This window comes from Ursus maritimus, unplaced genomic scaffold (genome assembly GCF_017311325.1).
Source record: "Ursus maritimus isolate PB19 unplaced genomic scaffold, ASM1731132v1 scaffold_28, whole genome shotgun sequence".
In the NCBI taxonomy this organism is placed as follows: Eukaryota; Metazoa; Chordata; class Mammalia; order Carnivora; family Ursidae; genus Ursus; species Ursus maritimus.
This window is the reverse complement of record NW_024425341.1, coordinates 31423837-31445674: the sequence shown is the minus strand read 5'-3', so window position 1 is coordinate 31445674 and position 21838 is coordinate 31423837.

Genomic DNA, 21838 nt, shown 5'->3' with positions numbered 1-21838 from the left:
GGGGCGAAGGGAGCTTTGCCTCATCCCCCCCAAGACCCAGAGATCTACACTGAAGTACAGCACAAGGCCAGTGGGAATGGAAAGCCTTGTCTGACGGTCACAAGGTGGGTTGGTAGCATTTACCACTTGGCCAGGAGAGATGGCAGCTGGCTCAGACATCCAAGTCCACCAAAAGTAGTACTAATACAGACTTTCACAGCTCCATCACGACTAATCTAACTATGACACTTGATGCAAGGCAGCAAAGATAAAGAGAGTGCTCTCTAAGTGATGTGTTTGCAGACGGCCGCGAGTGGAGAGATTATGAAGTGGAAAGATTCAGTCACAAAAGACCTTTTACATTTGTATATGTATTTCTTTCTGTAGAACTAAATGTGCTAAATCAAGGGACACACAGACATCACTTAATTGCTCTTGACAGATTATGTTTTTAAAAATAATTCATAACCCCACTAATGAACAGTGTCGATTTCCCTCAATTTTCACCAGCTGTAGATGCAAATGCTTCTTTAATTCTGACTACCTGATGAGTTAAAAAAATGCTATCTCACTCTCGCTCTAATTTGTATTTCATGTTCACCATTGAAAGCAAACTTTTCATATAGCTCATTTGTATTTCCCTTTCTGGAAATTGCCTATGCATGCTATTTTTTTTTTCTGACTCTTGGTCTATTTCATATTCATTTGTAGAAACTCTTTATATTAGGGACATCAATCTTTGTCTTATTTCAAAAGAGCATATCATTGAATATCGGTGTATTACTGCAAAACAGTTCACACGTCCCCATAAATCATGGATGCGTGCCTGCTACCCCCACCTGAAGACTGAAAACACAGGCATTCCCTTTGTCAAAATTTGGGAGTGCAACCCCTGAAAAGACTGGAATTGCTGTTACTAAAACAGGTGGGGATCTCAATTATTAAGACAGAGGTTATTATGATGATTCCGTTTTGAAGAACACAGTTGGCAAAAAAAAAATAATAATAGTAATAATAATAATAAGCTGGTCACTTTAGGGTCAGGATCTAGCTCATCAATCTTCTGCTTTGAAAGACACCTGAATCTTTCTAAACTGTCATAATGCGTTTCTTCATTAAAGGTAAATTTCCCAAACAAAATGTGTTCCACGGAGTACTGTGTGTTAAGTGGGGGGGAGGGGGGTCTGTGGCCAACTATATTTGGCAATGCCTTTGTATGAAATGTTTTTATTAAAGGATTTCACAGACAAATCCTATTGTTCATTATGAAACTAAATAAAACTTGAATGTGCAGAATTCCCCAAATTGTTGGACGATAGCCCTTTGAGATTTCTCTTTCAAACTATACGACTAGAGGTGGTGTTTATAAAATAAAATTTTTATAAATGCTGACTTAAGAAAATACCCTACACACTCCCTTGTAAATTAATGGCTTTTCTTGTATATTTGTCTTAGCACTGCCACCTTGTCACCACAAATCATTCAGATACTAGAACAAACCTTGTCTAAAATTGCTAGTGGAAATTTTTGAGGAGATTCATAAATTCAACAGAAGGTTTGTGTTGATCTGGAAGAACCTAAATGTTCTGTGTGTGTGTGCGTGTATGTGTGTACTCTATCTCCACGAAGATTATAAAAAGTCACTCTTAAAAAATATATAAAGTGTTACATACAGAAAGATGAGAACACGATTTGTTGAGAAGCCTGCACTCAACTGAGCAAAAACAGAATACTATGTTTTAAAGTATTTGAGTATTTTTTGCATATAGTTAGAGTAAAATTTTAAAGGAAAGTAAATTCTAAGTCTTTTATTTTAACAAATTCAGGACCTGCCAAGAACTCTTGTTATGAAATCTAGTTTTGAAATTACTTTTATTTTTGCCCACTTAAAATGTACACGATGAAAAGAGGAGATAAAATTATAAGGGGCTAGTATGACTGAGAGAATTATCCTAAATCACTTGTATTGACATGACTTGTTCAGTGTCCATTTAATTAGCAGGTACTATTGATAAAATATAAGTAAATCATGGATAATTATTTACTTCTGGTTTCCTAAGCTTGCCATTTTACCTGTAGCTTCGAGTAATTACTGGTTCTTTCACTCTGCGGCACACAGAAACATTTCTTCTAAAAGGCAGGATTATGCATTGCCTATTAAAGTTATTGCCAGCACCTCAGAAACTGAAGTAAATGCTTTCACAAATAGCATTTCCAATGAATAATGCTGAAATCAGAATTTTTTTTTCTTTGCATTGAAAGTGCCTCAAGTAGTTGGCTCCTTTCCCATCGGCTACTTTGTAACTGCGAATATGACAACATGACAGTGATTCACAGATGCCAAAATATGACGAGCAGAGCAAATCTGTGTTCCAGATATGATAAGGTGAGAAAAGCGGAACTCTCGGCCCCAGGTGATTTCCATGAAGACACCTACATACAGCGGGGCTCACTATCTATACCATGCAGCCGCCAACCCTAATAACCTGAACAGGAGAGAAACACATCTAAAAATGCAAATGGATGAAAAAATAAAGCTGGGTTGCATAGGAGGAACATCTTAAGCAGATTTGAGAGATGTATGTATGGAAAGCATAAGCCTCAGCCTTGGAAAATGTTTTTTTGTTGTATTCAACACATATTGGGCTACAACTGAGGAAATACATCAAACTTATGAATGCTTTAAAAAATTCCTCCTCCGATCCACCAACCTTATAAACAATGTGATATTAAGTGAATAACAGCTTGTTCCTTGTTTTTATCTCAATATTTAGAAAATTACTTTAAATGTACGTATGCTCCATAGTTTAGGGGCTATAGTAACATCATTGGAACAGAAAATAAAAATAATAGATTGTGAACTTGGAGCTCAGAAAGAGCAGCTATACATTCATATAAACCACTTCTCCCGTCTTGCATTGCAGCATTCAGGAATAATGGAATATCAAAGTTTACAAGGCTGGTTTTACTGTTTGTACATATACACTCATGTATATTCTATTCATACATTCTGTCTTCTGCCAAGTGATTGGCAACTTAACTCATGTAAGCTCATTTATGGTCAGAATTTATGCTTAAAATCAATCTTACCCTGTCAAACCCAGAACAGGCTTTATAAAACACAACATAATATAGATATTAGAGTGTTTTTACCAGATTGATGAAAAAATTAAAGGCATTTTTTGTCAGGTTATGAGTCTAAATATTGTTCAAAATCAAATTTGTAAGAAAAAAAGGCAATGTTTCCTTTATTTCCTAACTAATTGACATTATCTGGGTGTATCTGAACACTGTAAGCAACAGTGTATTTTTGAAAATTATATAGTACCAGAAAAAAAAAGAATTTTAGCACAGATGCTTTTCTAATTGTTTCCAAGAAATGCTCCATGTCATTCTTCATGGCAAGCTACACATAAATTGAGTCATTACTTAGAGATGGCAAGCTCTCTAAGAGAAAGAGCCTTGTTTCCCATTGTAGTCTAAAAGCACATAACACAGGGGTCCCTGGGTGGCTCAGTCAGTTAAGCACCTGCCTTTGGCTCAGGTCATGATCCCAGAGTCCCAGGATCAAACCCCACTTCAGGCTCCCTGCTCAGCAGGGAATCTGCTTCTCCTTCTGCCCCTCACCCTGTTCATGCTCTCTCTCTCTCTCTCTCTCTCTTTCTCTCAAATAAATAAATTTTTAAAAATTAAATAAGAATTAAAAAAAATAATAAAAGCACTTAACAGTGCCAAATACGTAGTACATGCTTAATGAATATTTGTGGAATAAAATAATGGATAAATCATTGGAGTCCATTTAAAAAGAGGCTAATCAAAACATTTTACAAAATATCCATGCCTAGAAATTAATACAAAATATAATTTTATCATATGCCTAACTATATAAATTAACCTTAAAAATGGATATTTGTGGCAATGAATTGCTCAAAATATTTCTGTATCTTTTTTTTTTTCTTTCATTTTTAGGGTGGTATGCGGGGGGAAAAAAAAAACCAATCAGATACCATATTTTCAAGAGCAGTTTCAAAAAATATTTGAATATAAAATACAGTGTTGCTTATTCACATCAATCCTATGTGAAAAGACTTGCTCACCTGCCCAACTGTACCTCTTCTCAGTCAAGATGGCCTCCAGAGCTGAGACAAGATCTGCACGGTAAGATGTTCAGTTAAACATCCACTGATACTTTACGTGCTTCTGACAGCATGTTCCTATTTTTATGGAATGTTTACTGTATTCTAAACACACAAGTTCTGTACATGGATCATCTCACTGAAGTAAGCCCTATCAATATCCCTATTATACAGGCAAGAAAATATAGGCTCGGATAGCTAGAGAATTTACGTAAGGTCAAAAATCAGGAAGTCATGGAATAGGGCATTTAATGAACAGGTAGGGAAAAATCATTCAATCAATGTCTCTCAGCTAGACAGAAGAACTATAATAAAGGAGCATGCTAGAAGTCAACAGAAGTAAATTTAGAAACTAAAAGAATGTCCAGTGGGTTTCTGGATTTTGAGTCAATAACAGTTTCAAAAGAATATTGGGATGAAGCCAGGTAGCACAGCACTGAGAAATTAATGCAATATTAAGGCAGAGATAACAGTTACATTAGTGTCTTTAAAAAGAAAAGAAATAGGGGCGCCTGGGTGACTCAGTCGTTAAGCATCTGCCTTTGGCTCAGGGTGTGATCCCGGCATTATGGGATCGAGCCCCACATCAGGCTCCTCCGCTATGAGCCTGCTTCTTCCTCTCCCACTTCCCCTGCTTGTGTTCCCTCTCTCACTGGCTGTCTCTACCTCTGTCAAATAAATAAAATCTTTGAAAAATTAAAAAAATTTAAAAAAATAAAAAGAAAAGAAATAAATTGCATTATGTGTCGAGGCTAAAGGACATTTGGTAGCAGGAAGAAAGACCTAAGTACGTTTTTAGTCTAAGAGGGAGTGGTCCGTAGCGGAAAGATGGATTGAAGAGACAAGCTTCCTGGGGTTGACGGTAGGAAGCAGTCTACAGACTCATCTGAAAGCCCTCTGTTGACTCAGCATAAATCTGGATGACAAGTAGATTTTCATATCCATTTTCACATAAAACATTGGTGTTGCCTATCATCTATAATAATTGTCTATATTCATTGTATACATATTAAGTAACACAGGATTGTCAAGATGTATGGGCAATTGATTCAGTAATGGGTGGTGAGCACAGGCACTGTTCTGGTACTGGAGCCCAGACATGAAAGACAGCCCTGACCTCCGGAGCCTTAGAATCTAGCAGACAGGAAAGGGAAGATGTGCTTCTACACACGATGAAGCCAGCGCTCTGAGATCATGTGAGAGGGAGACCTAAGCCAGTGGCTCGAGAGGGAGGCTTTCCAAAAGTAGTAACAGGAACTGACTATTGAAGTTGAATTTTAATAACTTAGATGGACCTACACCTGCAATAGGATGTATGAGCACGTGTTTGATAAAGGATATTATCACTACTAGGTTTCAGAACCTGGGTCTCTCAAAGAATATTGTTAGACTTTTTGAAACCATAATCTCTAAGTTATAGGTTCAAAATATCACCCTAAAATTTGCATTGATTTGTAGGGTATTTCCTTTTACAAATAGAAATTCAAAATTATATTGCTTAATATCTGGTTGCACGATTATTTTTGAGAATCAAAATTACAAGAAAAAATTTCAATGTACATAGAATCATACTAAGATGCATTGGGGCAAATGTTTTAATAGGTCAATGTAAAATAATAATAACAGCAGAAACCACCCAACATTTATTCCTCACAACATCTGACTTGGATAACATTTTTGCCATCTTACAGATAAAGGCATGAGGCATTAGGATAATAATAAATTGGCCTCTCTAACACAAAAGAAGATTTAATAACATCTCTATTAAGGACAACACTGAGAATTTATCATCACAAAATGGGTAAGGTTAAGAAGGGACAAATGAAATATCAATGGGTGAACAAAAGCAATCTTAATACTACTATTCAGTAATTGAAATATCAAAAATACAAACAAAATGGTAAAAACTTAATTCTAAATATAAATATGTAAAAGCTATTAACCTATATATCTCATAATGAAAGGATCAAAATGTAGGGACACCTGGGTGGCTCAGATGGTTAAGCGTCTACCTTCAGCTTAGGTCGTGATCCCAGGGTCCTGGGATAGAGCCCCACGTCGGGCTCCCAGCTCCGCAGAGTGGCTGCTTCTCCCTCTGCCTCAGCCTCTCTCCCTTGCTCATGCTCTCTGTGTCTGTCTCTCTCTTTCTCTCTCTCGAATGAATAAATAAAATCTTAAAAAAAAAAAGTCATTCTTAAAAAAAAAAAAAAATGTACAAAGTAACAGGCCAAACTAACACGACAACCTGACAGTATCATGCTGAAAAAGGTTTATTATTTTTTTTATTTTTTGAAGTTATCTGTTGTTTAAGACCTACAGCACCTCAAGAGACATGGACTTTTAACATTAATAAAATAGGTATAGTAATTTAATAGAGCAAAGGGATATCATTAATATATAAAACCATTAATATTTAACATCTTAATATTAGTTATGCCAAAGTGGCCCAGAGGAACAAAGTACTAGTGTGGAAAGAAGTCTATGTCCTAAAAATAACACTTCGTGAGAGCCTCTCATTTGATTGGATCTACAGCATAATTACTTTCTAAGTAAATAAAGGGGTAGAACTCTTTTTTTCCTTTTTATTTTTCCCCTCCCTCTCTCTTCCCCTCCCATCCCTCTCCTCTTCTCCCTTTTTTCTCCATAAAAGCATGTGTACCTTCCATGAATCTAAAAAGAATGTCCGAAACATTGAAAACTTTGTACAGCCCTGAATATTAAAAACTGCTCCTAAGGGATACTTCTATTAAATTTCACCTTTGGCTACAATATTATAAAATCTAATATTCAAATCATCACAGTGAGCAAATATGCATTGGGGGGCAACTAGTATACTGCAAAAGGGAAATAATGAGGATACAGATATTGGGATTGGAGCATCCTGAATGCCAAAGAATTTTTGACTTTATTCAAAAAACAGTAGGATACCAGTGAAGGGTTTTGAGCTGCATAACATGGCCAATGTCATGTGTTAGAAAGAAAAGTCTGACAGCAGTGCTTGGATCCTTCAGGAAGGAGAAAATATAGGAACGAGGAAATGACTTCGGAAGCCCATTAAGCTGTGCACAAAATTGTGTATGTGTCTATCATTATTGATCAAAATTAGATTTACAATATTTGTATTGCTTTGCAAATTAATCACTTCAAAATTATGCCTAATATCACTGATTATGATATTAGGCATTCATTATGCTTGAGTCATAGGATCATAGGAATTAAAGAAGATATCTTAAGGAATAATAGTGTTGAGGCATATTTAGAGCAAAAATATCCCTTAGAGGTTGACAGGGAGAGGGGGAGAGAGAGGGAGAGAGAGGGAAACAGAGGGAAAGAGAGAAAGAGAGAGAGAGAGAGACTGTCAGAATCCTGTGAAAACTTGCCTTCTGCACTGAAAAATTACCCTCTAGTGAATTGCCTTCAGGCTGCATTTTCAGAAATTATATTCTAGTAGTGGTCAATTTTTCAACCCGAAGGGCGATATTTCTCTCCATAAATTTGATTCCTAGTCAATATTTCTTATGTATAATATGATCTAGGTATTTCACAGTTAAAAATAACCAAGGTTAAAATGCCTCATAAACACCCAGTATCATTAAACATCGGCCACATAAGGTGAGTGCCGGTACTGGGCTGTTGAGCTAAGTGTGTTACAGACCTACTTGTCATTCTTTCTTCTTAGACAATTTCAACAAATAAACAGTGCAGCCCATTATTTACAGTTCCCACTGTCAGAAGCTGCCATTCTTATCCCGATCCAAGTAGGAGAATGTGCTAGTTATTTCTGTAGGGGGACAGGGCTACCTTTTATGATGCCAAAAACATGCTATAATTACAGTGAAGCTGATCCCATCCAGATAGATGATAAAAATATGAATGATTAAGTTTAGGTTCATTCCAAGTACATGTTTATTTCTTGAGAATACAGCCCTACAGGTTTAATAAACTTGCACACTCCCTCCCACACACACTATATGACAAATCAAATCTGCTGAAGCTAGATTCTGGCACAGAGCCGTGTACAACAGGAGTGCGCTGAAATGGCATGAGAAGCTCATACAACCTGATTTGCACTAAATGGGTATCGAAGAGCAGTCCAATTTTCACCTCTCCAATTCACTTACTTAACTCAGGGGCAATCATTCATTCAAGTGACTTCAACCACTGCTTCTTTGCTTTAAGAGACATGAGTCTCCAATACTGACTTTTCAACCAAGTTCTTTCTTTACAACTTAATATGAAGCATTTCATTTGTTGCTACGGCTTTGAACTCAAACTCTGTCCACTACTGAATTCACTCATTTCCCCCCCAGATTATTCCTCATCACTACCGCCAGGCACTGGGCTGACTGGTGATATCGAGAAACTTGGAGCCACTGGAAACTCTGGTCTTACCAGCACTTGAGTCCAGAGCAACATTTTCTGAGTCCTCCCTTTGGAAATTCTCTTTGATGTGCTTCTTCCTTGCTTGCCATGTTAACAGTGGAATCCTTTACCCCAAACAACTGCGAGAGCCTTCTAGCTGTCTTCCTGACCTCCTGTCTCCCCCCGCCTGCCCACCTCTTGACTGCACCACCACACAAAGCACCATGCTTATCACGACTCCCCTGATCAAGAATCTGACACAGCAGAGACTTTGCCCCTGCTTAGCTGGCATACACACCCATGAGAGGTCTTACCCAAGAGAAAGGGTAGAGAAATCCATGTAAATCCATGACTTTAAATGTGTTATGCGTTATGATTTATCATGAACATTCTGTGAGGTCAAAAGAAAAAAAATATTAACAGCCATTTCCAAATTAATCTTTTAGGCTTTTTACACCCGTTGATTGTTCTGGTTAAAGAATTTTGCCAGGTAAAAAATTTTCCATTAGATCTACACATCATATGCCACTTGGAAATGACTGTCAAAAAAAAAAAAAAAAAAAGTGGAGGGGGCAGAGATTTCCAACAGAGAGAAATCTGTGTGAATGGTAGAAACTTTATCCACTTATTGTCTCTCATGAACTAAATTCCTTTTTAAATGACATCTAAATATTAATTTACTTTTAATCTCAATGTTCTATATTCAATCAATATTGTAAAGAAGGTCCAGCTCAGGGGCTCTGTTCACTTTTATTTAGGAACAGAATATACATGCATGCCTGGTGTATGCATCACCTATAACATTTTTTTTCTGGTTAATAGCTTCTGTCCTCTAAGAACATTTAATGTATATAGTAACAATAATCAAACTTTCCTGAACATGTAATTATGTACAAATACTGTACCCTGATTTATCTACATACAGTATCTTATTTAGACCTCACCATACCAGGTGAGGTTTAACATGTGAAAATTGAGGTTTACAGAGATTAACTTCACAAAAAAAAAAAAACACACATGAGTAAATTTCCAAATGAGAATTTTTATATTATTTTCTGACTTCAAAGCCCGGGAATAGAATCTCCATGAACTACTGTCTAACTGTGATGCCACTGGTATGACATTTATCTTAATTATAGAAAACTATATATATGCTGTCCCATTTACTTGTCAGATAGGAGCTTGAGGAAAGAATTTTGCTATTAATATTGAGTTTCAACATCATCTAAGATCTACAGAGCAACCAGGCCAATTACCATTGAACTGAACTAATCATACTTTAGGTTAGCATATAGAATACCTATTCTTTTGTGTAGAAATATACTATCCCGTAGATTAAGTATATTATATCTTAACATTTTACAAAATATTGTAAAAGATTTCATTTACATGACACCAAAAATTGCATCTTCAGTGGAGTGGACCATTTTTTTCTGTGGAAGGCAGTGGTTAAGTGCACATAAAGGGAGCAGCCTAATGACATTGGAACAATGACTACAATCTTTTTGTGCCTCATTTTTTCATGTGCACAACAGGACTGACAAGAGTAAAATGTTTGCTTAAGTTTGATAGGAAAATTAAATCAATTAATACATACAAAAGCAAGTAGGTTACTGCCTAACATGTTGTTAACACTAAATGCTAGCTATTATCATGACTTACATGTAATACAGTCGTTTTCAAACATTTTGGTGTCATATGGGTCTTATTTTCATCTGTTTTGTTCTTAAAATAGCCTCAAAAAGCTTTTGTTTATTTGGGTTGTAACTATTGAATGTACCATATCAGAAACTAAAATTGAGACTATTAAAAACGTTAACCTGAAACATTAATAACCCTAGACATGCTGACAGATGTTCATGAAAAATAACGTTTTTTAAACAAGAAAAAATAGTGAGGGGAATGCTATTATTTTATATTTTTTCAAGTCAACTTTTGCTTTGTGATACCACACATCATAATGCCTCTTATAAACTGACCGGACTCCAGTGGATGAAAAAGGCAAATCCTGTCTTAGCTGTCTCACTGGATGTAGTTTTGAGCTTCAAGGCTCCCTGAAAGGAGATCGAGGAACCCTAGGGCTTCCCAGACCACACAGAGTGAGAAGTGATGCTTCACAGAAAAGCTTTTCTTCAAGCGGGTTGATTCTCTGGAGTGAAATTGTAGAGGTTGCATAAATCCGATCACTGTGAATACTAATGGCTAAGGCCAAGTTCTGTATATATCCAACATTGCCTTTGCCAAGGTTTGGGCATGTAATATTGTTTGCTTTGGGGGAAAAATGTAATTTTCTACCCTTAGGACAAGAAAATAAAAAATAAGTAGTCTTTCTGTCTATACAGCTATTGGGCCATTCTGCTCTGCTCAACTCACCGGTGTGCATGACATGCACGGGAACCTTCATTACAGCCTTCCTCCAACAATTCCCCGGGCTGAAGCTATCGCCAGAGATGATCTTTCCAAATTATAAATCTGAGCATGTCCCAGCATGTTTAAAATCTTCAGTAACTTTTCTTGTCTGAAGAATAAAACTGCAAGGCTCAAGAGGAAAGGAAACACCAAATGCGCTGCACTCCAGCTCACCTTTCTCTTCTCAGTTTTAACCGAAGTGCTCTCCACTCCCAAACTTCTCAACTCTTCAGACATTCTGCAGTTTTGGAAAGCACCATGTAGACCGTGCACACCACCTTTTTATGTGCCTGGGATTCTACCACTCGACTCTCACTAGCGGCTACTCACTTTTTACAACTTCTCCCCTCACAGAAGCTTTCTCTTACATTTCTATTCCTCTTCCTCCATGTTGACATCAGTGCCGAATATCCCATTGGCAGGCAGTGCTAAGTTTGACATAGGGCTTGTTTCCCTGTTTACTTATCTCTTCTGTCCACTTAATGGAAAGGATGGGACGTACTCATCTTTGTATCTCCAGCACCCGCCATACAGATGCCCAATAATTGTGTGTTTAATGAAAGTTAACATAAAGTTAAATGAACATTTCTTTATCTTTTGCTATACTTAAAAAAAACTGATCAGAAAACTAGTTTCATATTGGATCAATTTAAAATATTACTTTTCAGCAGTAGTTCAACAACAATCAGCTGGAAAAAAAAAGTTGAATCTCCTTTCTAATTTCAAATGAAATATTTAGAATTGCTTTCTTAAATGCTATACCCTGTGTTCCCTTAACAGCATTCCCAAAGAATCCATTCATCCACTAATCTCCAAAAAGAAGGGTTTGCATTGGTTTAAAAGTATTTCAAAAAACATTTTTTTTAAATCCATTTGGCTGCAATGATTACAGGGTTCTTGGAAATTTTCATGTGTTCTGTGCAATATGACACACAGCTTAGATCATTGGTTCTAGAATTAGCCTTACCTGGATTTCAGTTTTAGTTCTGTGATTTCTAAACTGTTTAGTTTTGGGGATAATTGACCTCACTGATGCTGCGTTTCTCCAGCTATAAAATAAGGGCGGTCACAACCTCTACCTCTTCAGTTGGCAGACGGACGCAAGAGAAAGCGTATGTAGGACTAAATGCACTGCCAGATTAAGGCTCTATAAGTGACTCCATTTGTTGAGTTCATTTTCATTTATTGTAACTTCAATATTACACTTAAAATTGGCACTCCTTCGGAACCTATCCCACGGATTCAACTTTATTCACAACCCGCGTGTGGCTGGCACCACTCCTGAGCTGTACCATTATCAGCCATGTTGTAAGAGGAATAGAAGTAGTTCGAGCATCTGGCTCTTCAAAGCCAGCTGGACTGTCTCATAAACCCTACCTCCTGGTGTCCAAATTTCCAAAGTCAGCATGAAACTCACAGGGGATTCAAGGAGAAGACAGTGCCAGGACTGAAGAAACAATAGTTTATGATTCTATGGGGTCACAATTCACTGTCTTTCTCAAGATGGGAAGCTTCTGATTTCACAATAACTGTTTTTGCCTAAATTACTCTATCAAGGCTTTCAGAGATGAATTCTTTACTTAATGCCGGTGTAGAAACAGATGGTTAGCCGTGCCTGCACAAGGAATGAGTTAACTTAACTCAGGGATTAAGAGCATGCAAATTGTCTGGATAAAGACCAGAATGGTACAGTGATGAGGACTGCCAGCCAGGTGCATTGCAACTAGGATCAGAAAGGACTCCTTATTCCTAGTAGATGGTATCAAAGCCAAAGACAAGGACTAAAAAATACCAGATGGAAGCAAGGTATTTCATCATTCCTTCATTCCTGACACCTCTTACTGTCCATATTATTTTTCTCCTTCTATTGAACTATTTGTATAACCATTTTATCAGTTCTACTTGCTTGTGAATTCCACAAAAGCATTTTTTATGTCCAATGTTGCTGTGTATGTGAGGACTGACAATTTGCCAAAGGAAGATGAATAAATCAATTAGTAATAATATATCTGCACGCGGGGCACCAGGGTGGCCTCAGTTGGTTAAGTGTCTGCCTTCAACTCAGGTCATGATCCCATAGTCCTGGAATCGAACCCCGCATCGGGCTCTCTGCTCAGTGGGGAATCTGCTTCTCCCCACCCTTCTGTCCATCTCCCCCACTCATGCTCTTGCCCTCAGTCTCTCTCTCAAATAAATAAATAAAATATTTTTTTAAAAATCTGTACTCAAACTCATATTGAAGTAGATTAGATTCTCATATATGTTTGAGAGAGTGGAAATTAAGCCAAATAAATATGAATATCAATGAGGTCATCCCAATTGCTGAAACTATTACAACAATAAAAGAAAATTGTCAAAATGTATATTTCATATGTAAGTAAGAAGAAAAAGAAGTTAAAAGTAATGTTCTGAAGTAATTACAACTAGTCCAGTATTTAATCAGAGTAATGGGGAACAATCTCTTTAATGAATTTGTAACTGACTGTCTCTCTGAGACTCCACTGAAGATGCTGTAAGGGATGAGGTAAGATCAAAACAAGATAAAATACGGGATGAAATAGGCAGGGGAGAAACTCATTTGCAGATAACTTATTGCAGATAAGGAACATGTATGAAAAACCAGGGGTATCAAATACCTGTTTTCTTTTTTGGGGGGTGGCAGCATTGACTGTCTCTAGAGAAGAAATGAAAGGAGTAAAATGTGTAGGAAAAAAATATAATGAGGTGCATAAAATCCCTGAAGACTAATGGGGCTTATAATCTACATTAACAAGGTCTACACTCAATGAAGAACTCAATTAGGCAAGATCAATTATAATACCTGTCCATTTTCAACAAGTTTTAAAAAGAGGGGCAAAAGCATATTACATCTGCATGACATGTGACTAAAATTAGTTTATATTTCATGACAAGATTCCTGGGATAGTAAAAATGTGACAACGCTGAAGAATTAATTAGGAATTTCCTAGACACTGTTTCTATGAATGTACCTAGGTTCCTAATGGATATTTAACCACATAAAAATACAAAGCGAAGTTATAAGTAATTCTTTCAGGACAGCTAGATATGGGCGCTGGCCAATTGTTTCCCTTGGCTAATCACTGTTTCATGCTTTGCTAAAAGGAATTAATACGAATCACATCCCTTTCATTGGCAGAAAATTATCTTTCAGTTTCTTCTTCACTATATAAGTGATAATCTCTAAAAATAGTTGGAAGTTTCTTCTCTACTTAGAGAATCCTAGAGTACATGTTCAGTGGCATGTAGGTATTTCTTAAAATTGACCCTCCACATGCGTTGGAATTTCAATGAGCTCTCCAATATCTGTAGCAATTTGTTAAAAAAAGAAAAGATCCCACCTCCTCAGAACAAGGAAGGAAAGAAGGAAAAAGATATGAAAAAAGAACAAGAAAAAACTAACAAAGTTAATCTTTTAATTAACATTTTTAATTAATATGTTTTCTACACAGGAAACCGGAGGATAGTATTAGTAAGATAAATAGAAAATTACAGAAATAGGTAAATTTAAAGATTTTCTATATTTTTAAAATAAGGATCTCTGATTAATACTTATTTATTGAGTTAAACCGTATACAATATATAGAGTGTGTATATATATCTATATATATATATATCTATATCTCAGCTAAAACTGATCTAGTTCTTTGGATGTTGAATTTTTATCCCTTTTAACAGCACTGTTCTTCCTCTGTGTACAATTCTCATAAATATCAAATTAAAAGGAAAACAAAAACAAAAGGATAGGTATATAGAGACAAGCTTACATTCTTTTGAAGAAATTAGAAAAACTAGTCAAGAATCACTTACAATTTTATGCACATGTATAGACTGTTATGTCTCTTTGGACATTGAGACTGTAGAATTCTATGATTCTTTAGCCACTTGAGACAATTTAAATATTTTTATATAATGTAATACCACATATTTCAAACTTTAATGACCATGACCCAGAATAAGAAATATGATGTACATGGCAACCTAATGCTTATATATATTACAAAAGTTTTATGAAATAATATACACCCTTATCAAACACAAGAAGAATTTTTTTTTCAATTCTTTATATTCTGTTCTAAGGCTAAGCTTATATGTTCTTAGTCTAAGCTAAGTTTTTAAATAAATTATTTTACAACACCATTAAAAGTATATGAATTCAATGGGGTCTGAAGTCCATTTATGAAGGCAAGGTATTCTCTTTTTAAATGTAAAGGTCTTAGAAAAGCCAAATATAAGATTCAGAGTATCAATTAAAAGCAGATTCCAAATGCAACCTTCAAGCAATGTGCAATAGAGAAATGTTAATTTGTTATAAAAATAACAAATGTATAAGAGCTTTAAAAATATATCTAACAATCACTTATATGATGATTATTATATGTCAGGCACTGTGTTAAATTCTCTGTGAATATTATGTCACTTAACTCTATCAAACTCATGAGGTTCCCATTCACACTTTAGGGAACTAGACTACAAAATGTTTATTATCCAAAACCTGCCTATGAATGGAGGTTAAATTTGCAAATAGAGTACTAGAAACAGGGATGTGTGGTGGTGGGTACTGAGGATTCGATCACAAAAGACATCCAGATAAGGCCTAAAATATCTAGACATTGGCCAGGACAAATATAGGGAGGAAGGTATTACAGATTAATCTTGGTATAAGCTGGAGATTCATGGAGGCAGTTATAGGACATCAACTTCATTACTGAGAGAATAGGGTGCCAACAATAATGGCTGTAAGGATGCTCAAAAGTTTCTCACTGGTTTCAGAATTGACCTGAAGACTTAGGTTTAAAATGCTACTGTGTATAATAATACAAACAACTGGCATTGACATAAAACAGACATGTGAATCAATAGGACAGAACAGAGCCCAGAAATAAACCCACACATATACAGTCCATCTGTGACAATGGAGGCAAGAATATACAATGGGGAAAGCACAGTCTTCAATAAATGGTGTTGAGAAAACTGGCCACATGAAAAAGAATGAAACTGGACCCCTATCTTACACCATAAACACAAATGGACTCAAATGGATTAAAGACTTGAATGTAAGACCTGAAACCATAAAAGTCCTAGAAGAAAACAGGCTGGTAAACTCTTTGACATCAGTCTTGGCAACGATTTTTTTTTTAATCCTACACGAAAAAGCAAAGGCAATAGAAGCAAAAATAAACAAGTGAGACTATGTCAAACTAAAAAGTTCCTGCACGGCAAAGAAAACCTTCAACCAATGAAAAGGCAACCTACTTAATGGCAGAAAATATTTACACATCATGTATCTGTTAAGGGTTAATATCCAAAATACATAAAGAACTCCTACAACTTAAAGGCCAAAAGAAATTCAACTTAAAAATGGGCAGAATATTTGAATAGACATTTTTCCAAAGACAACATACAGATGGTGAAAAGGCACATAAAAGGTGTTCAACATCACTCATCATCAGGGAAATGCAAATCCAAACCACAGTGAGATGGCACCTCACCCGTCAGAATGACTAGTATCAAAAAAGACAAGAAATAACAAGTGTTGGCAAGGATGCAGAGAAAAGGGAACCCTCGTGCATTGTTGGTCGGGATGGAAATTGGTGCAGCTACGATGGAAAAACAGTATGGAGTTTCCTCCCAAAATTAAAAATAGAAATACCGTATGATCCAGGAATTCCATTCTGGGAACATATCCAAAGAAAGTAACAACATTAACTGGAAAAGACATCTGCACTCCCACGTTCATTGCAGCATTATTTACAATAGCCAAGATATGGAAATAACCTAAGTGCCCATGGATGGATGAACAAATAAATAAAATGTGTATACATGCATGTGCACACACACACACACGCACACGAATATTATTCAACCACAAAATGGAATGAAATTTTGCCATTTGCAACAACATGGACAGACCTCAAGGGCATTATCCTAAGTGACATAAGTCAGAGAAAGAAATACTATATTATCTCACATATATGTGGAATAAAAAAAAGGTTCCTAGATACAGAGAACACATTGGTGGTTACCAGAGGGGGGGCGGTGTGGGGATATGCAGAATAGCTGGAGAGGATGAACAGCGCAAACTTCCAGTGATAAATAAGCCACGAGGATGTAATATACTGCATTGTGAATACACTTACTATTATATTGCATATTTGGAAATTGTAATATACTGCATTGTGAATACACTTACTATTATATTGCATATTTGGAAATTGCTGGAAAAATAGAAAAGTTCTCATTACAAGGTGAAAAAATTGTAACTTAGAGATGTTAACTGAACTTATTGGGGTGATCATTTCTCAGTGTGCACACGTATGTTGTACACCTGAAACTAGTGTTATGTCAATTATATTTCAAAAGAAATGCTGCCGTGTGACCTTTGGTAAGTTTTGTGTTTTGTTTTGTTTTGTTTTGTTTTGTTTTGTTTTGTTTTTTACCTCTGACTCTTCTAATAGACTGTAATACCAACCTGTATATAATTGAGGATTATAATGAAAAGCATGTCTGAAGTGCTTAGTAAAATGTCTTGGGACTTAGAAAAACCATTATAAATGGTTTATGTTGTATTTCAGTTTATTTTACCAGCTTATTTTTTCCTCTCTAAAGCCAGACGGGGATCAAATTGTGAAATAAAACTAAGTCTACAGAAGTGGCCCTAGTTTTAAAGTAGAGGGATGGGAATCAGACTGGCTGCATGTATTTATACTGTACAATGGCTAACCAGAATTTCTGTTGTGGAAATTCTTTAAATTTTGATTTTACATCAAGTGTTTGCTTCCATCTGTTTTTGGACATGTTATTAAATATGCATATCATGGGGGCACCTGGGTGGCTCAGTCAGTTAAGTGTCTGCCTTGGGCTTGGGTCATGATCCCAGGGTCCTGGCATTGAGTCCCACAGCGGGCTCTCTGCTCAGAGGAGAGCCTGCTTCTCCCTCTTCCTCTGCCTGCCACTCTGCCTACTTGTGCTCACTCTCTCTCTCTGTCAAATAAATACATAAAATCTTTAAAAAAAATAAAATAAATACGCATATCATGAAAAAAGGGTAAAGGTTATATAACTGCCACTTCCAAGGAGAGAAGGGGGGAAAAGATTAAACTAGTCTACTTAGTTAAAATTGTCAAGTTAATAGTGTTTTATTACTGGGTTTACAGTATTTAATGAAGTAAAATTTCAGTTTTTCTTTCCTTTTAAAAAGAGTAATACTCCCTACTGCATTTTTTTCCCCAAAGAAACCTAGGAATTTGGTATCGATGTAACGAAGGATACATGGTCATATTTTTTATTTAGTAAATCATTTTGATTTCTTACCTTCAAATATTGATATGTACTAAAAAAGTTGTACCCTTAGACTGAAGCCCCAGGGGTGAAAATGCAAATTTTTAAATAAAGTATTTTTTAAAATACTTTTTTCAGAAGTGAAGGTTTTGTCAAGAAATATGCCCACATGTTTAAGCAGAAAAGCAAGAGAAATAAGTCCCTGAGGGAAAAAAAAACCGAAACTGCCCTTGAAAACGTAATTAAAATATACCATAATTAACGAAATGAAAGGCAAATGGCATTGTGGGAAAATATTTGCAATAAACATACTTACTGGGTTACAACACCCTCTATATACAAATTCTTAGAGGTAACAAAAAATCTAACACGCCCCAAAGAACATGACAGTTGGACAAAGAACATGAACAGTTAACAAGCAAATGAAGAGAGAAAAGGCTAAGAGTTTGAGTTCAATCTCAATTACATAAATTAAAAGTGAACAAACAAGTTACCATTTTTTCACCAAACCAGCTTTCTTGACAGTCTATTTTGGGGGGTAGGGAGTGTGGGAGATCATCTGTAGGTTCGGAATAGGTGTAAGACCCACATACTCATACATCACTATGGGTGTTTGAGGGACAGTTTGAAACACATCTCAGAAATGGATGTAAAAGTCTATGGAATCACACCAAAAAAAAAAAAAAGTTTATCAATCCAATCTTCTATCAAGGATTGATTGAACTACTTTTCTCTGCTGTATTCTTTGTAAGTTTTGGCAACTAGTTTGTGCCTAACTTTTAAAAATCAATTAAATTCTGTAAAACAAACAAATAGCACTCATATGTAGTATAAAAATAAAAAAGTTTGGCATTACATAGAACTTAACATTTTAATTCCATTGAGACTTCTGGTGTCCCATGGATATAGCCACACAAAGGCTCCATTACAAGAGATGGATGTAATCTTCATTTCTCATATTTAACATGAAATTAATAGATGGCTAAAAATGAACTTTGATGGAAACTACTAGGATATTCAGAAGTTAGATTAAAATTTAAAATTAAATGTTTGGGTTTCTTTAAAACAAACAAACAGAAGTCAGTGTGCCTGTATGGTAGGGCTTACTTCCTTGTGCTTCTGTATTCATTGAAGTAAAATGCTTCTCCAATCTCAGAATGAGTATTCAGAGTAGAGCAAACACAGAAGAGTGACAAATGTTCCTTATTTGCCACTGAAATTCATATTATATGATTTCCTTTATTTAAATTTTTAGAAAAAAAATTACAAAGATAAAATCAGATCAGCAGTTTCCAAGAACAGAGGGTTGGTGTGGGAACTCACTGCAAAAAGGCACAAGGGGAATTTTTAGTGGTGAAGATACTCTAAAACTGAATTTTACACAAATTTACTGTAACTCATGAACTTCAAACTTAAAATGCATGGATTTCAGGCTATGTAAATTACACAGAAATAACACTGTCTTAAAAATTGAGTTTAGTTTACATTTGCTATATTTGTTAATCTATTTAACTTAATTCTATGGCATTCTGTGATTTATATTTATCAAGCTTTCTTCATTAGAATTGAGTAGATCAAATTACCTTCAGCTGGCTTAACAGTAATAGCTTAATTTATTCTACACCTAAGTGATTGAAATCCATTAAATTTTCAAATTTCCCCTATAACTGAGTGTCTTATCAAAATATACATCATTAAACCCTGAGCCAGACTATAATCATTTTATGCATTCACTTCTTTCTTATCATATGTGAGAACAGCCTCCTCATCCTCTCCCATACTGGAATTGCACTGAAAAATCCAGGTTCTTATAGAAAGTGTTTCGTATCACCATTCATTTAGGTAACAGTGTATTTTACTAAAGTCTTGCCTCACTCACAGTTTTTCCATATTTGCTACTATATTCACCTTTATTTCCTGTTCTGGCATCTCTCAAGTTGAATTTGGGGAAAAACCCAAGAGCTCATGCCAACTCATGACTCTTCTCAAGCCCTTCCCCATGCACTGTATTGCTCAGTGAATGTTCATCAACCTGACCTATGTTAGCATTCACTAGCCACCCAATGGGCAGCTAACATGTATTAATTGCATTCTTATTTCTAGTTTTATGCATATGCCTACCTTCTCGAAAAGAATATTTTATGGGTCCTAGGTCTTCTCTTGATTCCTTTTACTCACCACATTTACCATAGTGATTCCTCTACACCCTGCCCCAGGAAACAGTCTTTGATAATGTTGATGATGATGTCTAATGACAGGATCACAATATTTCCTATTTCAGGTATGTTTTATGTGCAATGAAATACAGTCCACAGCACAGCTGAAGTACCATTAAAAAATAAAACGTGGTCACTTTTAGAATTTGGTCTTAAAAGAACCAAAAGATGCAAAAAGGAATTTTGACCCTATCCTCATCCAAACTTCAAAAAACACAAGATTAAGAGAATGGGTTTGAGATTCTTGGCACTCATCTTGTCTGTGATGGAATGGAACTAAGAACCAGCCAACAGGTAGTTAGCTTACCAGCAAGGTATAAATTGGGAAGTAGAATTTAATTATACCCAAATATCCTAAATGTATAGAAATGAAAATAAAATCTGAGTTTATTTAGCTTGGATGAGATCTCCATTTCTGATTTGTATTATATTATAGGACAAATATTTATGCCAAAATATCCCAGTGTCTTCTAGAAGAGAATCTATTTTTAATTTTGCTTCCAACATTTAAGGGCACTTGTGTGTGAGAGGTTGGAGAAACTAGTTTTGTTTTTGTTTTTTTAACAGTGCAACTAACAAATGGGGATTGTGGACACCTTTAATACCAAAATTCTTTAAGAGAGTCAGAGTAAGCTGATTAGACCACAAAATTATAGGCATGTCAATTATCAGACATGCCTCTTTTGAATTTTTTCAAAGATCTGAGAGAGAGAGGGAGCGAGCAGGGGGAGGGGAGAGGGAGAGAGAGAATTTCAAGTAGATTCCCCGCTGAACAAAAGGCCTGATGCAGGGTTCCAACTAAAGACCCTGAGATGGAGCTGAGCCACCCAGGTGCCCCAATATAACTCTTTTGTCATAACAACACTTTATGTTTTAGGAGACAGGGCATGGTGACTACTGGCAACTTGGTAAGTACCAAAGGATGATAGGGCAAAGATACCCCCCTTCATTCTAAACAAGAGGCAATAAATTCAAAGTGTCCTACGATGCACTTCCTACTGAGACCTCTGATTTTCTCCCTGTTTTGTTCAAGGCATCTAAGATGAAGGGTTGGAAATCTGCTTGCATAGAAATAAAAGGGATCTTGAATTTTTCCAGAAAAAAAAAGAGTAGGAAACTTCATATCCTTAGGGAGAACATAACCAGCAAGGACCAGGCAATGGCATAAAGACCAGGCTGGTTTCTAAACAAGAGTTTGTTTTCTTGTTGTTGTTGTTGTTTTTAAGGAAAACTCTTTTAAAAACTCTTTTTAACTTCTGTGCTGGGTATTGGTATCTAAGATGTTACTGATTAGAAAATGAATTTTAAAAATACAGAGACCAACAACATGACAGAACTTGCTATTATAAGGAAAAGTGACAGTTTTCCTCTTCTTTTTTTTTTTTTTTAGGCTACTAACCAACTGGTAAATTACCAAAAAACTTAAGAAAGTGAATT